Genomic DNA, 21,213 nt, shown 5'->3' on the forward strand with positions numbered 1-21,213 from the left:
ATATGAAAGGACAGCCACTCTTAAGGACTCTTGACTGTTCTCTGGGGAACCAAAGGGTTTTCATTAAGAATACCAGATGATCAGGACTACCCTAAGAGGAGGATTGCTGAAGACACTGAGCTCCTCCTCAGACCTGGAGGCCTTGTGTTGTACTTGAAAGCCAGTGAGTGGCTGGGCATAGTGGTTCATGCCTGTAATCCCAGCACTTTGGGAGGCCGAGGTTTGCAGATCACTTGAGGCCAGGAGTTCGAGACCAGTCTGACCATCCTGGCGAAACCCCATCTCTACTGAAAATACAAAAATTAGCTGGGCGTAGCGGCCCACACCTGTAATCCCAGCTGAGGCTGAGACAGGAGAATCACTTGAACCCAGGAGGCAGAGGTTGCAGTGAGCCAAGATGGCACCACTGCACTCCAGCCTGGACAACAGAGTGAGACTCTATCTCAAAAAAAAGAAAAGAAAAGAAAAGAAACAGAATGGTAGAAAGAAAGAAAGCCAGTGGAGAAAAACCAAAACTTGCTTATAGACAGCTGGGCAGGTCATTGATCTGAAATGGGAAACTGAAGAAGAGGACAGAGGGAAGAGCACACAGTAATTCAGCCTGCTAGGAGTGGAAAGATGCATCTGCTTGTGGGACAGATGCCTCAGTGAAAAGACCTTTGTGTACAATGGATGGGGAATCACACTAGGCCTTCAGTCAGCAGTGATAGATGTCTGCTTAAAAGGCCTCTCTTCATTCTGCATCAGGCCTGCAGGTAAGGCCACCTGGTGCTTCACCTTATTCTTTGGGCATAACTGATTAGCTGCCAGGCTGAGGCCATGGACAAGAATGAGCTTTTCCAATTATCAGCATCCACTTATATTCTTTTCCTGATGACAGCTAAGACACAAGCCAAATTCCCTTGATCTAACAATTGGCAGTGCTAGCGCAGCGGATCTGTTATTTCATCCCAGAAGTTTTTTGGGCTACAGCCAAAAAATGTTAAAAACCGGATCAACATTCCAGATAAGTCTATCTAAAGATACATGAATAATTACTAAAATCACTATGTTACTGAATGACTTACACAGTCTTTACCACATACTAGGCATGTTCAAAGTGCTTTCCTTATAATAAGTCATTTAATCTTCATGTCAACCCTATGAGGTAGACATGATCATTACTCCTACTTTACAGATAAGAAAACAGAGGCACAGAGAGGTTACATTACTTTTCCAAGATCACACAGCTAGTTGCTAGCAGACTTAGAATTCAAACACAGGCAGTCTGGCTTTAGAGTCCATGCCCTTAATTACAACTCATACTGCCTCTGTATGGGACCTACCTCCTGCCTAATAAAGGAGATAAAACAACATTAGTTTTGCATTTAAGGTTCTTAAATTGAGGCTTGTGGAGATTTTTGCTCACCTTAGTGCTCACCTTTCTGCCAATGGGTAGAACTCCATTTTTTCAGAGAGGGAAATTGAGATACACAATAGAGAGATGGGTTGTCTGTGATTTGTTTGAAGCCTTGGACAGTGCTTTTAAGACAGAGAATTGATTTGTTAGGAGGATAGAGGACCTTCCATACTGTCTCTTGGCTCTAAAGAGTGAATCAGTTCAGCTGGGTGGATATGTCTCTCTCTAGTTCTTTGGCTGTCTGTGTTTTGTGTGTTATCATTTGCTAAAGATATGACAATGTGCTCTTTGCTTGGGTTTGCAGCTAGGAGACCTATGTGTGTTTTCCCACTTCCCCGAGGAACGCAGCCAGAAAAAGCAATGACATCCAGGAGCCATCTGGGAATGCTTCCCAGACCTGCTCTAAATTGGGGCACAGAGCCAGCGGCACACTCCCGAGCTTCGGAGTTCACCTGGATTAGACTCACTGCAGAGGGGTTTATCATCAAGGATGATTTATCTGGGGTCCCAGCTCTCCAGCTTTTGGTGGGTGGTCCCCTTAGAGGGAAGTAGCCATGATGTAGCTCTGAGCTCAGTGGGTAGGGTTCAGAGAGGAGAAGCAGCTCTGACTTTGCTACTGCCAGCCTCTGGAAGTGTGGGTCCATGCCTCAGATTCCTTGCAGACTCCTTTGGTCTACTGAGAAATGGGAATAATGGCACCTAACCTCATGTGACATTAACCAAGCTTGCAGACATACTCAGACTACCAGAGAGATCTACAGAAGCGGCAAGAACCTCTTGACATATTTTCATTATATTTACTTAGGTGATGGAATTGTATGAGTCAGGGTTCTATCTGAGAACAGAATGCACACTCAAGCAGGGATAATTGAGGAGAGTTTAATTGGCAAAGGTGTGGACAAGTTAAGAGAAACCAAAGCGATAATGAAGCTTGCCACATCTAGCGAGGGCAGGGAGCTGTAACTACCACAGGCTAGCACAAGCAAGAGGAAGGAGTACCTGCAGAGAGAGGGCCCGTGAGGGTGGCGGGTTAAGGAGCTTCCTGGTAGGAGCTATGACCTTAGGTAGCGGGGCAGTCACTGTCAACTTGCAGCCCAGGGGAGGGGAGGAGTGGGGGAAGATTAATATTTTTTCCTCGCTCTCCTTCTTCCTCCAATTTCTGGCCAGTGGTACACATTGGTCAAACCCAACCAGAAGGCAGAAGCCAAAGGAACATAACAGGAGGTCAGCTTCCTAGAGCATAGAGCAGGGTAGAGAATAGAGGGCCAGCGGAAACCATCCCCAGAAGAGCCACGCGTTATTATGATTTCAGGCTCCTGGGCTTGGATACTTTTTTTTTTCAAGGTCTCACACTTTGAAAAGCCAGTTATGCCTGTTATAGATGGCCAAAGAGAAGAAATCAATTGAAGAACAACTCACACTCCGTGTTACAAGAATAAAATGCATTATTGGTCCTCAGTTTTTTGCCAAATCAAGAAATCCAGAAGTAATTCAAAGTCAGGGCCTCATGATCATCATCATCATCATTAAAAATATAAATGTCCTCTGCTTTTGCCAGGACCAAGCAATTAACTAAATTGAATGTGTATATTTCCTCCTATTATCCTCACCACAACCCTATGTTATTGCCAATCATCCATTTATTCAATAAATATTTTCTGAGTATCTGTCATGTGCCAGGCTGTGTGTCAGGTACTGAAGATTACTTTTCTGAATCAGATAAACAAAGATGTTTCTATCATGAAGTCTTCAGTATAACCACAGAAGCAAGTATTAAATCATTTCAAAAAATTAAGAGCATTTGAGACAAGAGCTTTAAAATAAAAGTGCAAGCCAGGGATGGTGACTCTCGCCTGTAATCCCAGCGTTTTGGGAGGCCAAGGTGGGTGGATCACTTGAGCCCAGGAGTTCATGACCAGCCTGGGCAACATGGTGAAAACCCTGTCTCTACAAAAAATACAAAAATTAGCCGGGCGTGGTCGCATGTGGCTGTAGTCCCAGCAACTTGGGAGGCTGAGGTGGGAGGATCGCTTGAGCCCAGCTGGTCAAGGTTACAGTGAGCCATGATCATGCCACTGCACTCCAGCCTAGACAACAGAGCAAGACCCCATCTCTAAATAAATAAGTAATAAAAGTGCACACCCGAGGCAGTGGCTCACACCTGTAATCCCAGTACTTTGGGAGGCCAAGGTGAGGATTGCTTGAGCCCAAGAGCTCAAGACCAGCCTGGATGACATAGTGAGACCCAGTCTCTACAAAAAAAATTTTAAAAGAAATTAACTGGGTGTGGTGGTGTATGCCTGTAGTTCTAGCTACCTGGGATAATGAGTCAGGGGAATCCCTTGAGCCTAGGAGTTCAAGGCTGCAGTGAGCTATGACTGTGCCACTGCACTCCAGTGTAAGACCCTGCCAATAAAATAAACAAATGGGCCGGGCACGGTGGCTCACACCTGTAATCCCAGCACTTTGGGAGGCCGAGGCAGGCAGATCACCTGAGGTCAGGAGTTCGAGACCAGCCTGACCAACATGGAGAAATCCCATCTCTACTAAAAATACAAAATTAACCAGGCGTGGTGGTGTGCACCTGTAATCCCAGCTACTCGGGAGGCTGAGGCAGGAGAATTGCTTGAACCCAGGAGGCAGAGGTTGCAGTGAGCCGAGATTGTGCCATTGCACTCCAGCCTGGGTAACAAGAGTGAAACTCCATCTCTAAATAAATAAACAAATAAATAAATATTAAATAAAAGTACGTAATGTTCTGAAACAGGGCACCTAACCTAATTTGGGAGAAGACTTCCTGGAGGAAATAAGGTTTAAGCAGAGTCCTAAAGACTAAGTAGGAATTGGATGAGGGACAAGTTAAGAAAGAAAAAAGAGCCTCCAAGGCAAAAGAAACGAAGTATTCCCAGTTCTGTGGTGTGGAAGAGCATAGTGCATTGGAGGAATGGAAAGGCAGACAGCACTCCAGCATTGTTGGGCTTGGCAAGCAAGGAGCATACATATAAGGTGAGAGTGGAGAGGTAGACAGGGCTAATCATGGAGAGTCATGCAGGCTGGGCTAGGGACACTGCATTTTATCGCAAGCGTGATGTTTGTGCTCTGATGAGTTTCCAAGGATGGTGATAAGACATTTTAAACAGAGTACAAGGTTTGGTGCAGGATGCATTCAGGAAGTTCTTGCAATTTTTCCTGTAAAGGAAAAGCTAGTAAATATTTGCAGCTTTATGGGCCTCATGGACTCTGTTGCAACTACTCAACTCTGCTCTTAGAGTGCATGCAGCCATAGACAGTACATAAATGAATGAGCACAGCTGTGTTCCAATAAAACTTGTTTGCTGGCCCGGCGCGGTGGCTCACTCTTGTAATCCTAGCACTTTGGGAGGCCAAGGCAGGCAGGTCACCTGAGGTCAAGAGTCCGAGACCAGCCTGGTCAACATGGTGAAACCTCGTCTCTACTAAAAATACAAAAATTAGCTGGGCGTGGAGGTGCACGCCTGTAATCCTAGCTATCTGGGAGACTGAGGCAGAAGAATTGCTGGAACCTGGGAGGCGGAGGCTTCAGTGAGTCAAGATAGCACCACTGTACTCCAGCCTGGGTGACAAACCGAGACTCCATCTCAAAAAAAAAAAAAAAAAAAAAAAAAAAAAAAAAAAACTTGTTTGCTGGAAAAAAAAAAAGTTTTGTTTTGAAACAAAAATTAAAGAAAAAACTTTAATTTACAGCAGAGGAACCTCTGCTGTAAATAAAAGATAAAGGTAGCTTGGACTGGAGAGGTTTAACCAGCAAGTGCTTGAGAAAGAACTGATAGGATGCACTTTTTTGGATATGAGACGTGAAGGACACTGCGGCTTTTTTGGTTTGGACAGCTCGGAGTATTAGGGCCCTCTTTACTGGAATGGCTAACAATAAGGGATAGGTTTTGGGGAGGAAAGATCATGAACTCAGTTTGTACTTCAGTAGTTTGAAGCATCTGTGGAATATCTAAGTGGAGAGATGCCACCTCCAGGAAGGAATAGGAAGGTGGTCACTTGAGCCCGGGAGGCGGAGGTTGCAGTGAGCCAAGATCAGGTCGTTGCACACCAGCCTAGGTGACAGAATGAGACTCCATCTCAAAAACAAACAAACAAAAAAACCAAAACCAAACAAACAAAAAAACAAACAACAAGGGAGGTGGGTGCTTATTCAGGGAAGACCTACTAACCTGGAGGTAGGAAGTTAAGGGGCTCCTATCTGATAACTTTTACCTGGGCATTTTAAAATAAGGTCATCTTCAGTTAAGAAGAGGGTAAGAAAAAGGTAATACAAGAGAAGTCAGAAATTTTACACTATGCAGAAGATTTGAAATACTTATTTCATACATGGGGGAATGGGTTGATTAGAGAAATGGTTCCTGGACATTGTTGAGAGCCAGTTGAGATGGGCAACCGGGAATTTGTCATTTACCCAGGTACATATTTTCTTCCACCGGTGCTTTAACTTCAAGGTACAAGCCCAGGGAGGGCAGGTTTCATCCTGGATTGCAGTTCTTCAAGTAGATGCAACCAAGGCACAAGAGAATTTAGATAAGAAAGTGATGGAAATGACAGGCCATGGAATATATGGGCATGGGAATCCCTCACACCACTCCTGACCTTGAGTTATAAGGTAACGTGTATTGTGATGAAATAAACAGACTAACTAGAGAGAGCTGCAGGCAAGGCCATGTCTTCATTGGAGGATGAAGATCTAGACATGAGAAGGAAGAGGAAATGGGATACGTGTTAATTACAGAGAGGGAGTGCTAGTTGGTGCAGGGGTTTGGGAGGCAGTGAGGGAGAGGAAACTGCATCAAGGTCGAGACAGAGCATTATGGGGATGAAACAAGGCAGATGGTGCAGAAGCAAGGCGTATAGCAGGCATGGACCAATGAAAACATTTTCAATGTCTCTCGGAGGCTGCTGAGCACTCCGCCTACCAGCACTGCATTGAGGTGTAGAAATTAGAAAGCATGTGTACAGTGCTGCCAGACCTGCCTCTGCAAATCATCTGTGCAGTGTTGACAGCTGCGTGTTGCTCGGTGGCCTGTGTGTGGTCATTCGCGAGGGAAGGAGGGAGGTGGGCAGGGCAGCCGCAGCATGGCATCATGGGTTTCTGTGTCTGGATCCAGCCCGCCCAAGGTCAAGCCCACAGTCATTGGCAAAGCCCAGGCTGATCTCTGTGCTGTTAGTCACTATTGCTACACTCCCCTCTGCTGATCAGCACCCAGACCTTTGAGGATGTCTTCTGCATTCTAAGTGCTCTGTCAGAGAACCAGGGCCAGGGATAGGGTGATGCAAGAGAGGAAGCTAGGGAAAATTTGAAGGACAGTGAGATGGAAGGAATAAGTTCTAGTATTTGACAGCAGGGTAGAGAAATTATAGTTAACAATAATTTATTGTGTATTTCAAAATAGCTACAATAATTCTATTGTTCTCAACACAAAGAAAAGAGAAATGCTTGCAGTGATCAATATCCCATTTACCCTGATTTGATCATTACACATTACATACAGGCATAAAAATATGACGTGTACCCCCAAGTAGGTACAACTATGAGATATCAATTTTTAAAAAATGTAAGAAGGACCGGGTGCAGTGGCTCACGCCTGTAATCCCAGCACTTTGGGAGGGTGAGGCGGGCAGATCGCAAGGTCAGGAGATGGAGACCATCCTGGCTAACATGGTGAAACCCCGTCTCTACTAAAAATACAGAAAATTAGCCGGGTGTGGTGGCGGGCGCCTGTAGTCCCAGCTACTTGGGAGGCTGAGGCAGGAGAATGACATGAATCTGGCAGGCGGAGCTTGCAGTGAGCCGAGATCGCGCCACTACACTCCAGCCTGGGCGACAGAGCAAGACTCTGTCTCTAAATAAATAAATAAATAAAATAAAAAATGTAAGAAGGCACTCATTCTCAGTGTTATGCACCCACTCTCAGGGCTGATCCTGAAAGTGGGTGCCTCCTTAAATTTTGTGCCCTAGTATCTCTCTTGCCTTGCCCTAATTCTGACCCAGCAAAGAACTGTAATATGAAGTGGTGTCTATGCGACGATTCACTTTGATTTTACATAAAGGTTTGTCAATTAACAATTCCAAAAAAAAGTATCTTTTTTTTTTAGTAGATTGTGAGCCCTTGTTAGGAACAAAAAAAATTACGTGTCTACAATAATTCTCAAACTTTGCTATATGCCATTCCACATTACTGCATTTTCTGTGGACTCTTTTGATCTCTAAAAGCACTATCTTGCAGATTCATGCAAAGATACAATATTGATAAGCTCCATGACATCCTGACTGATAGTACATGTCTCAAAAGACTTTAATAAGAAAAACATCATTCTTTGAGGAACATTTGGAATTTATCATAAGGAATTAATTTATAAGTCTGCTACCTTTATTGGAGAGTATTTCCTCGTTCAGGGCAGAATATGTGTGCACCCTTCAATGAGAGGGAACAGGAATGATGTTAGTCCTTGAAGTCAGTCTCCATCTTCAGAACCCACTGTCCTAAGACATGGCATCTCGACTGTGAAAACCAGGCATTGGATATTATGCAAGAGATAGAAGTAGCATGGCCAAATGATGGGCAGAAAATAATGGGCAGAAAGAAAGGCCACCTGATCCCACAGGGTCTTTCTTCGCCACCTTTCTAAAATACGTGCTGTGTCCCCATTAAGAGTGCTTCCTAGGCAAGCCACAGAACCAACCTGGGCAAAGTGATTCCTACGATGTCTCCTTTGGGCTCGAGAATTCTGGGATCTTGTCATCTTCGGAGTGGCCTTCCTTCTTTGGTTTCTTCTTTCTTTATTTCCAGGTGGTCTGATTAGGTAAATTACAATAGCAAATTATTTAAAAGCAGTTTGGGCTATTTTCCTGGTTGATAAGTACACAGTAAAGCAGAAAAGATGATTCACTTCTCCCTAGATTCACACAAAAAATCAACAAATAGAGAAAATGGGCACTGAAACATTTTTTGTGGCATTCTATTAACTAGAAATGAGAGTGACCCTGTGACTTAAATAAAGGCCAACCAAGAGCACTATTGTCTGGGCTTTTTTTCAAGAAATAGCTCAGTTGGGAAGCCATTCCAATGGGCAATTAGAGAGGAGGTAGTTGTCAGCATTTGCTAAAATCAAAATAATAATAAACATTCTTATATATCTTCAAATGGACAAAGACTGTTTTTACCAAATCTGGCTTTTTCAAGTCTGCTCTAGCATTTTCCCCAAGGTTGTACTTTCTGTGGATTTCACTGACCGGTGCTCTTGAGTACAGCAGAGAGGCAAAATGCATTTCTTGTTTGGCTCACTAATTCATACATCATGCAAATAACTTGTGAATGATGATTTATCAATGGCCTCATCAATCACACTTGGTAATTCTTGCTGCACATTGAGATGAAATGTTAACCATCTTATTCATGTACATTTTATGACAAACAAATTGTTATTCCAAGAGCTGTTGCTTTCACATTCTCTCATTCGAAGAGACCTTTAAATTTTTCCAAAGTACTTTCCCATCTATGATCTTGCTGTGGACCCAAGATCCTAACAGACTTTTAGAGGTAGGTATTATTATCCCATTTTACAGAAAGGTGCCCAATGTTACTCGAATTTTACTGTGTTATTGTGATTGCTCACGGAACACAGTACTTGGGCTCTGTTGCTTTTTGGGCTGGATATCATTTAGCTGACTTTTAGTTCCATGTTCATGTTAGCTCTACCAATAAAGGCAGGTGCTAAGATAGGCAAAAAGATACAAAGAGGAATGAAGAAGTATAATTTAAAAAGGGCAGGGTGTGGTGGCTCACATCTGTAGTCCCAGCACTTTGGGAAGCCAAGGCAGGAGGACTGCTTGAGTCCAAGAGTTCAAGACCAGCCTTGGCAACATAGTGAGATCCCTTCTCTACAAATAATAAAAAATTAGCCAAGAGTGGTGGAATGCACCTGCAGTCTCAACTACTTGGGAGGTTGAGGTGGGAGGATCGCTTGAGCCTGGGAGGTTGAGGCTGCAGTGAGCCATGATCATGCCACTGCACTCCAACCTGGGTGACAGAGTAAGAACCTGTCTCAAAAAACAAACAAACCAACAAAAAAAACCCAAAGAAAATGCAATAGATAGATAAGAAATATAATTTATTTTCATAATTACAGTTTTTGAAATTATTCAGTGAAAATATCTGGAAGTAGAAGTATCTGATGAAGGAGTAAAAATAGCATATGATTGACTTAAAATAATCCCTTTGCATAAGTAAGTAATCAGAATAGAACAAGAATGATCAGCAGGGGAGATAGGAATTAGGGATGAGAATGGGTTGGGCAAATAGCTTACCTAAATCCTGTGGTCTACAAATTTAGATACATGGTGATTTGACTGAATTCTAACAATGTGGGAACAGGGAATGGGGCAGAACCCAAGCTTCCCAACTTTGGGGGGACACTACTGTGCCTGAGTGACAGAAGCTGTAAACCCCAAGAAGACTCAGTGCCATGTCCTGTCTCTTGTGTAAACCAAAATAAAGACAAAGGCCAAGTATAAAACAAAACCTATGTGTATGTGTAACTAAAACAGCTTCTCTTTAGATGTACTGATAGCAGAGTACTGGTTATGCTAATCGAAACTGAACCTCTCTCTTTCTCTCTTCTTTTTTAATAGGTTTGTTTTGCTAGTGTCTTTTTTTTTCAGATGGAGTCTTGCTCTGTCTCCCAGGCTGGAGGGCAGTGTTGCGATCTTGGCTCACTGCAACCTCCGCCTCCCAAGTTCAAGTGATTCTCCTACTTCAGTCTCCCGAGTAGCTGGGATTACAGGCACCTGCCATCACACCCAGCTAGTTTTTATATTTTTAGTAGAGATGAGGTTTCGCCATGTTGGCCAGGCTGGTCTTGAACTCCTGACCTAAGGTGATCCACTCACCTCAGCCTCTCAAAGTGCTGGGATTACTGGTGTGAGCCACCACACCAGGCCTGTTTCACTGGTGTCTTAATGTATGTTCAGAAGGAAACTCAGAGGTAAATCAAATCCCACCACAGTCCAAGAGAATCTACTTGGATAAACACTACACTCTACCCTATTGCACAATGATTGAATCATCTATATAAATTGTGAAAGTCATACCTGGTCTGTAGTTACTAGTTTGTAATTCAGTTTTTTTCTGCCAAAAATTGTATAAAAAAAATTACCCTGGCAACCAATGCTTCCATAGTATAAATGGAAAGCTGAGAGAAAAAGATACAAAATAATGGGTTGGCTTGTAAGGAGGAGCCCAGGAGAAGATTACAAATTTTTCATGTGCAGTATTATTAGACCACACTGGAAACAATAAAACATTTTTGCATAAAATCCACCGTCATGCTCATGGATACAGTGAAACTCATTTTCAATGTACATGGATGAAAAGTGCTTAAACCTTTCCCCTAAATATATATTTTAAAACAGTATGGGCTGGGTGCAGTGGCTCATGCCTGTAATTCCAGCACTTTGGGAGGCCGAGGCAGGCAGATCACCTGAGGTCAGGAGTTTGATACAGCCTGGCCAACATGGTGAAACTCTGTCTCTACTAAAAATACAAAAATTAGCCAGGTGTGGTGGCAGGCACCTGTAATCCCAGGTACTCAGGAGGCTGAGGCGGGAGAATCACTTGAACCTGGGAGGCAGAGGTTACAGTGAGCCGAGATCGCACCATTGAACGCCAGCCTGGGCAACAAGAGCAAAACTCCATCTCAAAGAAAGAAAAAGAAAAAAACCCAGTATGCATCAAATACAGGTCCTCTTTGTGTTTTGGCTAAATAAAATATTTCATCTGAGGCTGGGCGCGGTGGCTCAAGCCTGTAATCCCAGCACTTTGGGAGGCCGAGACAGGAGGATCACGAGGTCAGGAGATCGAGACCATCCTGGCTAACACGTTGAAACCCCGTCTCTACTAAAAAAATACAAAAAAACTAGCCGGGTGAGGTGGCGGGCGCCTGTAGTCCCAGCTACTCCAGAGGCTGGGGGGCAGGAGAATGGTGAAAACCCGGGAGGCGGAGCTTGCAGTGAGCTGAGATCCGGCCACTGCACTCCAGCCTGGGCAACAGAGCGAGACTCCCCGTCTCAGGAAAAAAAAAAAAAAAAAAATTTCATCTGAGATGGGATGAATATTACAACATTTTTATCAATGTAAAATAAAGTCTATCTGTACAGTACTATGACCAAATACTGGAATGTGACCTTGGGCACCCTCTTAGCTGTAATGTCACTTCACTGTTTCTCCAAGTGTCCTCTGTGGGCCACCCAAATTGCAATCACTGGAGGTTCTGGTTAAGGGGCATCTAGGGGTGCTCCAAAGACCAAGTATATAGCAATCTCAGGGAGTGAGCCTGGAGTTTTTTAAATTTTCAAATCTTTTAGGAATCCTTAAGCGTAGTCCAGACTGGGATCCACTGAATTAATGTTTTACTATCATCATTACTCATTTGTTCTTTCTTTCTTTTTTTTTTTTTTTTGAGATGGAGTCTGACTCCCAGACAGGAGTACAATGGCGTGATCTTGGCTCACTGCAAACTTTGCCTCCCAGGCTCAAGCGATTCTCCTACCTCAGCCTCCCCAGTAGCTGGGATTACAGGTGCCCGCTGTCATGCCTGGCTAATTTTTTCATTTTTAGTGGAAGCTGGGTTTCACCATGTTGGCCAGGCTGGTCTCAAACTCCTGACCTCAGGTGATCTGCCCCTCTTGGCCTCCGAAAGTGCTGGGATTACAGGTCTGAGCCACTGCACTTGGCTGCATTTCTTCTTTTTAAGCCCCTTTCTTGGCCAGGAGATGGCTCATTCCAGTGTGAGGTCATGAATGGAAGAGTAAGTGGCCAGGAATTTGTGGAAGAAAGAAAAAAGGGTAATTAGCTAAGTAAACAGGAAGCTAGAATCTGTTTTGGAGATAAAATGAACCCACAGAGGCTGGGAGGGGAAAGGGAATTGAGCCAGTTGTTGACTAAGTTTACTTCTCCTCCTTTGAAACTTACTTGGAAGAGCAGCTGAGGCGGAAAGATGGAAAGCAGTCTTCTCAAGAGTTGGTAAGGAAACCTCCAGTTTTAGTTTCAGCTGCCTGGTCTGTAGATTTTTCTTCATAGAGGGAGAAAGCTCAGAGGTAAACTACATGGCACTGCAAGCCATGAGAATCCACTTGGACTCACCTAAACCACACTACATCTGTCACTGATACAGCTTGGGATCACATGTTTTTTCTTTGTTCATCATTTTCATCTTCCTTTGCTCTGAAGTTTTAGATTTTCTATATACAGCCTCCTCCTCCACATCACATATATTATAAGCACTAAATTAAAATGGCAACTTTGATAGAAGTACTAATCTGTGACTAAATATTTAACAAGGGGGCAGAAAGAATTTACATTTTGATCTTCAAACATTGGAAAATAAATGCCCTCAGTTGTCAACTTTCCAAATTGACAAGATTGCAAGGGCAAAACAAAATTTCCATGCATTTGATTGACCTCTTGTGAGTTGAACTATTATTAGCAGACGAGAACTTGCCAAAAATATCTGGAAAATATCAGCTGAAAAGTGATTGAAACGAAGTATTTAAAGCAGGTCAGCAGGGCCATGTCTGAAGGAGACAGATTATAAAATACATCTGCATATATTGTATTTACACATAATATATGCCACATAATATATGCCACATATAACATATACATATACATATACATATATACAATTCATTTTAATTCAGCAAATATTTATTGAGTGGTTATTGGATCAGATACCATGCCACCCTAGGCTTTGGGAACACAAACAATAAGCTTTAAGTTCTCTTACCTCCAGGAACTCACAAGCTAGAAATATGTGAGACAAAACACCGTAATTCCTACAACTTAATACACCTGACAAGGGTTAGATTAGCAATTTGCATAAAGTGCTACCATTGCAGCAATTAACAAGGCAGAGGAAACCTGATGTTTGTTCTGATGATCAGAGAAGCCTTTCCAGTAGAGATGACATTTACCTCCTTGGGATTTCAGCAGACACAGGAGAATGAGAATGTCACTCTGGCAGAGGAAACAGAATTTACAGATTAGGAGTACATGGCTGGAATGAAAGAATTGGGGATGGCAGTGGATAAGAAATAGCAGTGACTGCAGTTTGAGTGATAAATTTATTTGCATATTCATCGATTCAGCAAACTTTTAATGGGTGCTGAGGGAGGTAGGCCCAAGCTATGTGCTGGGTACCGAGGCTGAGAAAACAAGGGACAGAGTGGTGGAAGATGGGCCTGGGATTGTGAAACAAACAGAAAGCACCAGCCCTCTTTGATCCTTCTAGAAGGATTTTTTGTGGTGTCCCAATGATACCTTTCATTGATAATGGTTACCATTTCATTGAGCACCTCCTAAGTACTGTGCTGAACAACTGTGTTACTGCTAGTTCCGGCAATCCTGCATGATAGGTGTTTTCTCTATTTACACATAGGAAGAGAAGCTCTGAGTGCCTGAGAGTGCCCAGCTTGTCATATACGATGCTTGGATTTGTGCAAGCATTGATCTCAGTGGCCTGGTAATTATAAAAGCTGAAAAACAGCTGAAATCAAGAACTTCTCCACCCCAACCCCTGAGGACATTACCATGTCCAAATGCCTTGGGACCACTCGGGTCTCTGGTGTTGCGGGACAGCGCTGTCCGGTCTGTGCAGGTGATTTATGTCTGCCTGCATTTCGGAGAGGCCAGAGCTTATTGCCTTGCTGGGCAGAACTGCAGCTGGGGCCTGCCCTGTCCCATCCCCATCCCCCCGAAAGCAAAGATTTCCAATTACCGTTCTGCAGAAAATGTCAAAAGCATTATTCAACTATTCATTATCCCGGTTTTGTAATTTTTCGTATGTTTTTACTCTTATCTGCCAGCACTTGAAAAAGACCAGCTTTTTCCTCTTAAGAGAGCTTAACTTGCAGAGCTGTGCAGTCTTCCTATTATGTTCTTATCATCGTCTCCCTGTGGTAGGCAGAATGACAAGGATGACAAAAAAAGAACCAAAAATATTTGAAGGCCTTCCTGAAAATCCACCGGAAGGAAGGATCCCAAAAGCCTGAGGCTCCGTTCCTCGAGTGACCTGGACGGGAGCCAAGGGCGGCTGGCATTAGCTCTTACGGTCTACTCAGCAGGAGCTCGTGGCTAGTACTCATGGGACCAAAACCACCACCCCAGGGCCATGGGATTTCCCCCAGAGGCTTAACTGGGGGATTAAACAGCTCTGAGGTGCCAAGAGGTCCCCTCTCCCCGAAATCTTCATACCAGTGCTAAATTACCTTTGGTATCCCAAGGACCAGAGGCTAAGGGTAGCTTGGGGTGAGTGATTAGCTCTTCTCCCATCTCCTCCGGCCCACTCCGCCCCATTCTTTGATAAGGCAATTGACATTTTTCTCTTTGCTATGTAAAGTGCTATGCAGAGGCAACCTCACATCCCCTAGCTCGCTCTGTTCCACCTAGATGGCGCCCTAAGCCCCGCCTGTATGGAGATTCGGAGCAGCCATCTCTCTGGATGCCTTCCTCCCAAGATCCCCAGGTTTCTGAAACCTGCGCACCAGGACTCCTGGCTCACCCAGAGAGACTCCTTGCCCGCGGCGGGGCTCGCTCGGGGAAATCCCCGCCCACCTTGTTATTCCTGCAGGGGAATCCCCGCCCCCCGTCCCTGTCACTCCGGGAAGGGAGTTCCCACCCCTCGAATCAACCAGAGGGAGGGAATCCCCGCCCATCCCGGAGGCTCGGCGGATCCCTTGCGCCGCGCGGCGAGGAGTGGACTCCAGCGCCGGTGCGTGCCGGCCCCGGGCAGCGGTACGCGGCGGGGCGGCGGCTGCAGGCAGCTGAGGAGCCGCAGGCCGAGCCCAAGGCACCGGGATTGCGCCTCCCGCGGCTGCCGGCGAACCGCGGCTTTGCAGCTCGGGGCAGGCGCGGCGGCGGCACCGGTGGTGGCCGCGGTGGCGGCAGCTGCGCGGGGACCCGCCGGGCGGCGCCTGGGTCTGGCTGGACGTGCGAGGAAGCCGCGGGAGCCTCGGCCGAGCCGCGAGCAGGTGAAGCGACCGTCCCGCTGCAGCCGGGACGCGCGGCTCCGGGTGGGCAGGGGATGGGGGAGGCTCGGCACCCCCGAGACCGTGTGTGCCCAGGAAAGTTTAGCGACAAATCTGGGTGCGGGAATCCCAGCCCTGGCAGGGCGGGGAGTGAGGACGCCGAACCGGGGTCCCACGTTGGGGGGGCGCAAACTCCTCTAGCATCCGACCGGGGACGGGGAGGGCGCAGCGCAGGGGAGGGGGCTGGATAGAGGGGGACCGAGACAGCGGGACACCCGGAGACTCACTGCCGGGGGTACCCAGGACAGGGCCGGGAGCTCCTGCACGGGCGCGCATCCCGGGTCCCCATTCCTGGGCCGTCTTCTGGTCCCCTCCTCCAGCAGGAGCGGAGGTACTCAGGTACTCCGGCCTCAGGTAATGTCTTGGGGACCATCCTACCTCGGGCGTGTTTCATCTCTCGCCCACTCTCTGCCCAGATGAGACGTTAGACGCGGGGCGAGGGAGTGCAGAGGGCGCGCAAAGAGCAAAGGCATCTTAGGGCCGGTTATTGGCGTCTGCCGGGGAGGTGGGGAACATAATGATAGGGAAATCCTGCCCTCCCTCTGAAGTCGAGTTTCTTCTAAAACCTGGATTCCCCCTCCCTGTCTTCCTCTCTCCCTCCCTCGGGTTTGCGTTTGTGTTTTAAGTCTTTGAGCTGCCTGTGGTCCCCGCTATTTGGAAAATCCATGAAAGCGCAAGGCTGAATTGAGCAGCAGGAGGGTCCAGGACCCCTGGCAGGAATTTGCCAGAAACTGTCCTCGGCAGCCCAAATCTATGCAGAGACCTTGATAAGGGACACTGGAGTGGGAGGAGGACAAGGTCTGGCATGGGCTGGTCGCAGAGACTGGAATGGCAGGCACGAGGGCATTCCAGAACTCCAGACCTGCCCTGGGACTGGCGGTTGGGCAGTGTTGGGGGGGTGGAGCTGAGTCTGAGTCTGTCCCCTGTGGCTGGCTGGCCGAACCTCTTGTCTCCACCAAAGGTAGGGTAGGTGGATATGTTTGCCTTGACAAATCGCAATGAAACTACTGGAAGTGGTTGCTGAGTGGCTGCAGTAAGTGATGCCCTGATCTGTCCTTGCAGAGAGACCCCCTGGACCTTCAGGGCCTCTTCTCCAGTGGGGTCTCCCACACTGGAGGGCTTTAGGGGCCTGAAATCTCTACTGGGCCAGCTTTTGTGGGTTGTGACTTCTGGGTGGCCACCAGATAGGTACAGGTTGGCAGGTGTGGAGTGGGAGTGCTGCTTGTGGGGGCAGAAGAGAATGTTTCAGAACACACCCCTGGCTGTAGGTGGTGGTTCTGGCTTCATCAATTCCTTCTTCCATTAGGATGGGTCCAGAGCTGCTGCTCCTATAATAACCATCTAGTGGTGTGAGTGAGTGAGTGTGTGTGTGTTGCAGGGGTTAGGTGTAGGAGTAGGGGGCTGTCAGGTGCTATGAGAGGAAGAATCAGAACCATGTAAAGTATATAAATGCGCCTACCTTGACATAGTTAATATGCTTCTAGAAAAATATTGAATTATACTTTAAATCTATCTGAAATTGATTTTGCATGCACTTTATGGCAGTTTACTATTTAAGGAAACTTATGATAATTGCTCTATTCATTTCAATCATTTTATTTTTGGAATACCTGTGGTTTGCTGTGCTGGAGGCTGAGGAGGCTTGGAGGTTCCAGGATATGCTTAGATGAAAGACATTCCCTTGCTGTCAGTTTGTCAGTTTCCCTCCAGCAGGAGAAGGGCGAGAAACCTGCTGAGCACTATGGTGCAGACCAGTGCACAGGCTGCATTTAGTAGATGCCCTGTGTTTATTGGATGAGGGAGTGAAGGGATGATTAAGTGAGTAAAGTACCTGAAGAGTGGTCCAAATAAAACATTTTGGGAGTATGGAGGAAAAAGAAGTCACTTTTGCCAGAGAGGATTTGAAAGGCTTTGTGGAGGAGCTCTTAGGTGGAAGTGAGAGGTTGATCCATGAGTTAGGACTCAGTGCTAAGGACTCAGAGGAACTTAGTTCTCCAGATAGTAGGGAGATGTGTGGGATTTCTTTCTTTCTTTTTTTTTTTTTGAGATGGGGTCTCATTGTTGCCCAGACCCAGGCAATCCTCCCACCTAAGCCTCCCAAGTAGCTGGGATCACAGGTGTGTGTCACCACACCCAGATAATTTTTGTGTTTTTTTTTAGAGATGGGGTTTCACCATGTTGCTTATGCTGGCCTCGAACTCCTGGGCTCAAGTGATCCTGGTGTCTTGGTCTCCCAACGTGCTGGAATTACAGGCATGAGCCACTGTGCCCAACCTGGACCCTCGTTCTGCTCCTACACAACCCTTTAGCACACTCACCATGCTTCCCTGGGTGTGTTTCTTTAGGGCCTTATTTTATTCATACCCAGATAAGGCCTGGAACAGTTGCTAATCAACTTCCTCAGGTTAGACAGGAAAAGAGGCAGAGGGAACACCCCAGACCCCACCGCCCCGGGCTGATCATACATAGAGTGTTGTGGAAACCCTGTCCCAGAGGCTCCAGGCCTGGTGAGCTGAACGAGATAACACAGAGCTGTGGATACTCCCTTGCTTTTGATCATGTGGGCCTAAGTGACTCAGACCATGGTGATGGGGGCATCTCTGTTGGAAGGTGGCTCCAGGTCTCTCCTACTGTACCAACCGCAAGGGGACAAATTCCAAAGATGAACCCTCAAAAGGTCAGGAGCAAATCCAAAGAGAAGCTGAATCTCTTTAAGAAGACAGACTTAGAGACTCAACAGTTTGAGTCTCTTTCTTCTGCCCTCAGACACATCCCCGCAGCACCAGGGAGGATGCTGAGGTCAGAGTTGAGTTTCAAGGACAGGAAGAGCTAGGCAGGCAAGCCCATGAGTGAGGTTAGCAGACAAGTGGAGAGGCAGGGATGTGTCAGAGGCGCCCACACCCAGAAGGATGATAGGAAAAGGCCACTGATAGAACAGTGTTTGCGAGGGGTGTTCATGAAGCCAGGCTGCAAGGGAAGAAGGAGACAATGATTGCCAAGACAGTGACACTGCGAGTATAGACACTGGATCCAGAAGTGTGCTGGTTGAAAATAATGCACAGAGTATTTTGAGGAGGTTGTAGCATTGAAGGAAGGTTTATTCATGAGAGTCCCTCTGTCCTCCCTCGCAGGCATGTTTGGTAAACACAAGAGATGTGCGAGACCAGATCAGGGGTGTTTGGGCTGGAAGAGGCGAGCAAGTGCCGGGAAAAGAACAATTCTGGCATCTGCCTTCCCTGGAAGGCCAGAGGGAAGCAGAGGTTGGTGAGGCCCTGGAGAGAATGAGGAAAACAGAGGAGGCATTGCTGAGACCTGGGGTCATTTCGTGAAGCTAGGGGCTGGGAGAAAGGGCGGCTGTACTGCTGCCTGCTAGGGGAAGCAGATCCGGCACCTGGCACCAGTGGAGGCAGCCAGGAGGGAAAGGAAGGCCTCCTGAGTTGGGGTCATAGGCTTTGGCTGGAATCCTAGCAGTGCAGAGAACTTCCTGCTGGGCCAGATGATTAGAAATTTTGAAGCCTCCATTTGCTCATGTGTAAAATTGGTGCAGTCGTTACTTCACAGGATTGTTCTTAGGAGGAATCAAAAGAGGTCCTAAGGTGTGTTTGGAAGGCCCTCCATGGTAGCATCTGCTGTATGGTGGGTTCTTTTGAATAGCGTGTCCAGAAATGCATAAACCGCTCCCCAAAGTCAATGAGAGCCCAGTTGAGTGTAGAAGGCAGGAGTTTTTAGCAGACTTGCCTGAAGCTTTCTTTCAGCTGTGGATGAAAAGCTTTGGACTCCTCTGAGCAGTTGGGTCTCCCTGTTCGCACCTTGATGAATCCTTCAAGGTTTCTGTCTTTTAATCTGTTGGCTTGTTGCAGTACTGCATCTGAATTTAATGTCCCTCTGTTATGCAAAGATCCAGTTACCAGGTGCAAAGCAGGGAGAGGCTGGATAGTCTCCTCTGTCCTCCATGCTTCGGAAGGGGATCATGCACTCACACTTGGTAAGTCCTGCATTTGAGGAAGCTGAGGCCCAGAAAAACAGAGAACTTGCCCCATTAGACAACCAGAACTAGAGTCACAAAACACAGTTGCTTGATCTGGGGAACACGTGTCTTTCAATAACAGTGGTGTTGTCCAAAGTGCAGGTGGCTGAGGAAGAATTAAAAATCTGCACTCCCCCTTGGTTTTATTAATGGGTCTTTGATTATAGTTGAAAAGATGAAAAAATAGTCTCACTTAGAGAAGAGGGAAAGAAAAGGAGTACTTGACTTACTAAACACTAAGTAGATATGTGCCAAATTAAATGAAATTGGGGGAAATATGAATTTTTTTTTTTTTTTTTTTGAGACAGGGTCTCACTCTGTCACCCAGGCTGCAGTGGCATGACCACGGCTTACAGCAGCCTTGACCTCCCAGGCTCAAGTGATCCTCCCACCTCAGCCTCCCAAGTATCTGGGAAGCTGAGACAACAGACACTCACCACCACACCTGGCTAATTATTATTTTTAAAAAATTTTTTGTAGAGGCGGGGTTTTACCATGTTGCCCAGGCTGGTATCAAACTCCTGGGCTCAAGCGATCCACCCATCTCAGCCGCCCAAAGTGCTGGGATTATAGGCATTGAGGACTGTTTTTTTAAGGAAATGGAAGTATAGAATTATCTGGAAAATTTTCTCAAATTATTCCTTATTTTCCAACCGGGTGGTCTATGTCTAGATTTGGACCTATGCATAGGTTGCATATATAAAATGATGGATCTTTTTATGGTATCTAGAAATTTGACAATCTTGATCTCCTATTGTCCGTACTTTAGAAATAGAGAAAAGATGGAATTGGAAAAGAATACATTTCCCGTGGGTTCTGGCGGGGAGGGTTTGAAGCCAGGTAGGTCATCTGATTCCGTCCGATTGTCTGAGAGCTAAAGAGTTCTGCGTTCTATTTACAAATGTGTTCAAGAAGACACTGGGAGCATTTACAGTTTGAAAACTTAATAGTTGAAGAGGCCTTTTGTGGTCTGATAAGGCGGCTGAGCTGAGAGACGGTTTGTGAAGACACTAAGCATGTGTAGAAGACACATTTGTCTTTTAAGCCTCTTCAGCTCCAGGAAGAGGCCTACCCCTGGTCGTGGCCTCTCTCCAATGCCAGTAGTGTATTCACCCCACACTCTCGATGAAGCCAGAAAGCAGTCTCCATTCTGAGAGTCCTGGCTGCTCCGTGCATGCATTCCCTACCGGAATGCGTTCTGAGTGAATAATGAGTGGTCTATTAACTTCCAGAAAATCAGAAACTTAAGATTCTCAACTCTCTTTATGAAGCCATTGAATGAAACCAGATAGCATTGAATACCTGGCTGACAAAGTTATTCTTGGATTATTTGTTTTGAGGTTATACAGTGTTTCTGGGGCTCATCAAGCCCTCTAGGACACATGAAGAGGTTTTGGAGAAGCAGCATTGGGGGAACCGACTTCACAGCAAAGAGGATTAATCTTGCGCACACAATTGTTGCGAGCTCTGAATGAAATAATAGCTAGGAGCTGGGGGAAGTTTTGTTGTCTTTTAAGTCTAAGAAGCAGCCTGAAATGCCTAGATATCCACAGGAGGATTAAAAAATCACAAATTCTTAAGGATCTGCAGGTCCTTGAAAGGGCATTATCCAGTCTCTTGCCTTCAGGGAGAAATAAACTTAGCTCATTCCAGTTAAGGATCTAT

At 46.1% G+C, this 21,213-nt stretch overlaps 1 protein-coding gene and 1 long non-coding RNA gene across 4 annotated transcripts in view; one reads left to right on the forward strand and one right to left on the reverse strand.

The window, feature by feature from the left end:
- Positions 1-7,834: 7,834 nt before the first annotated feature.
- On the reverse strand, positions 7,835-13,509 carry LOC115896401. The gene is made up of 3 exons (XR_004056259.1): positions 13,410-13,509; positions 8,123-8,234; positions 7,835-7,941 (listed from the first exon to the last, which is right to left on the reverse strand). It is a non-coding gene; the product is annotated as an uncharacterized LOC115896401 (long non-coding RNA).
- Positions 13,510-15,263: 1,754 nt separating this feature from the next.
- PDZD2 (PDZ domain containing 2) overlaps positions 15,264-21,213 on the forward strand; it is a 485,800-nt gene continuing 479,850 nt past the window's right edge. For all 3 annotated transcript variants that reach the window (XM_030927372.1, XM_030927373.1, XM_030927374.1), the window contains exon 1: positions 15,264-15,464. The gene's annotated coding sequence lies outside the window, so the exon portion shown is untranslated. The remainder of the gene's footprint in view (positions 15,465-21,213) is intronic.

Source organism: Rhinopithecus roxellana, chromosome 3, assembly GCF_007565055.1.
Source record: "Rhinopithecus roxellana isolate Shanxi Qingling chromosome 3, ASM756505v1, whole genome shotgun sequence".
In the NCBI taxonomy this organism is placed as follows: Eukaryota; Metazoa; Chordata; class Mammalia; order Primates; family Cercopithecidae; genus Rhinopithecus; species Rhinopithecus roxellana.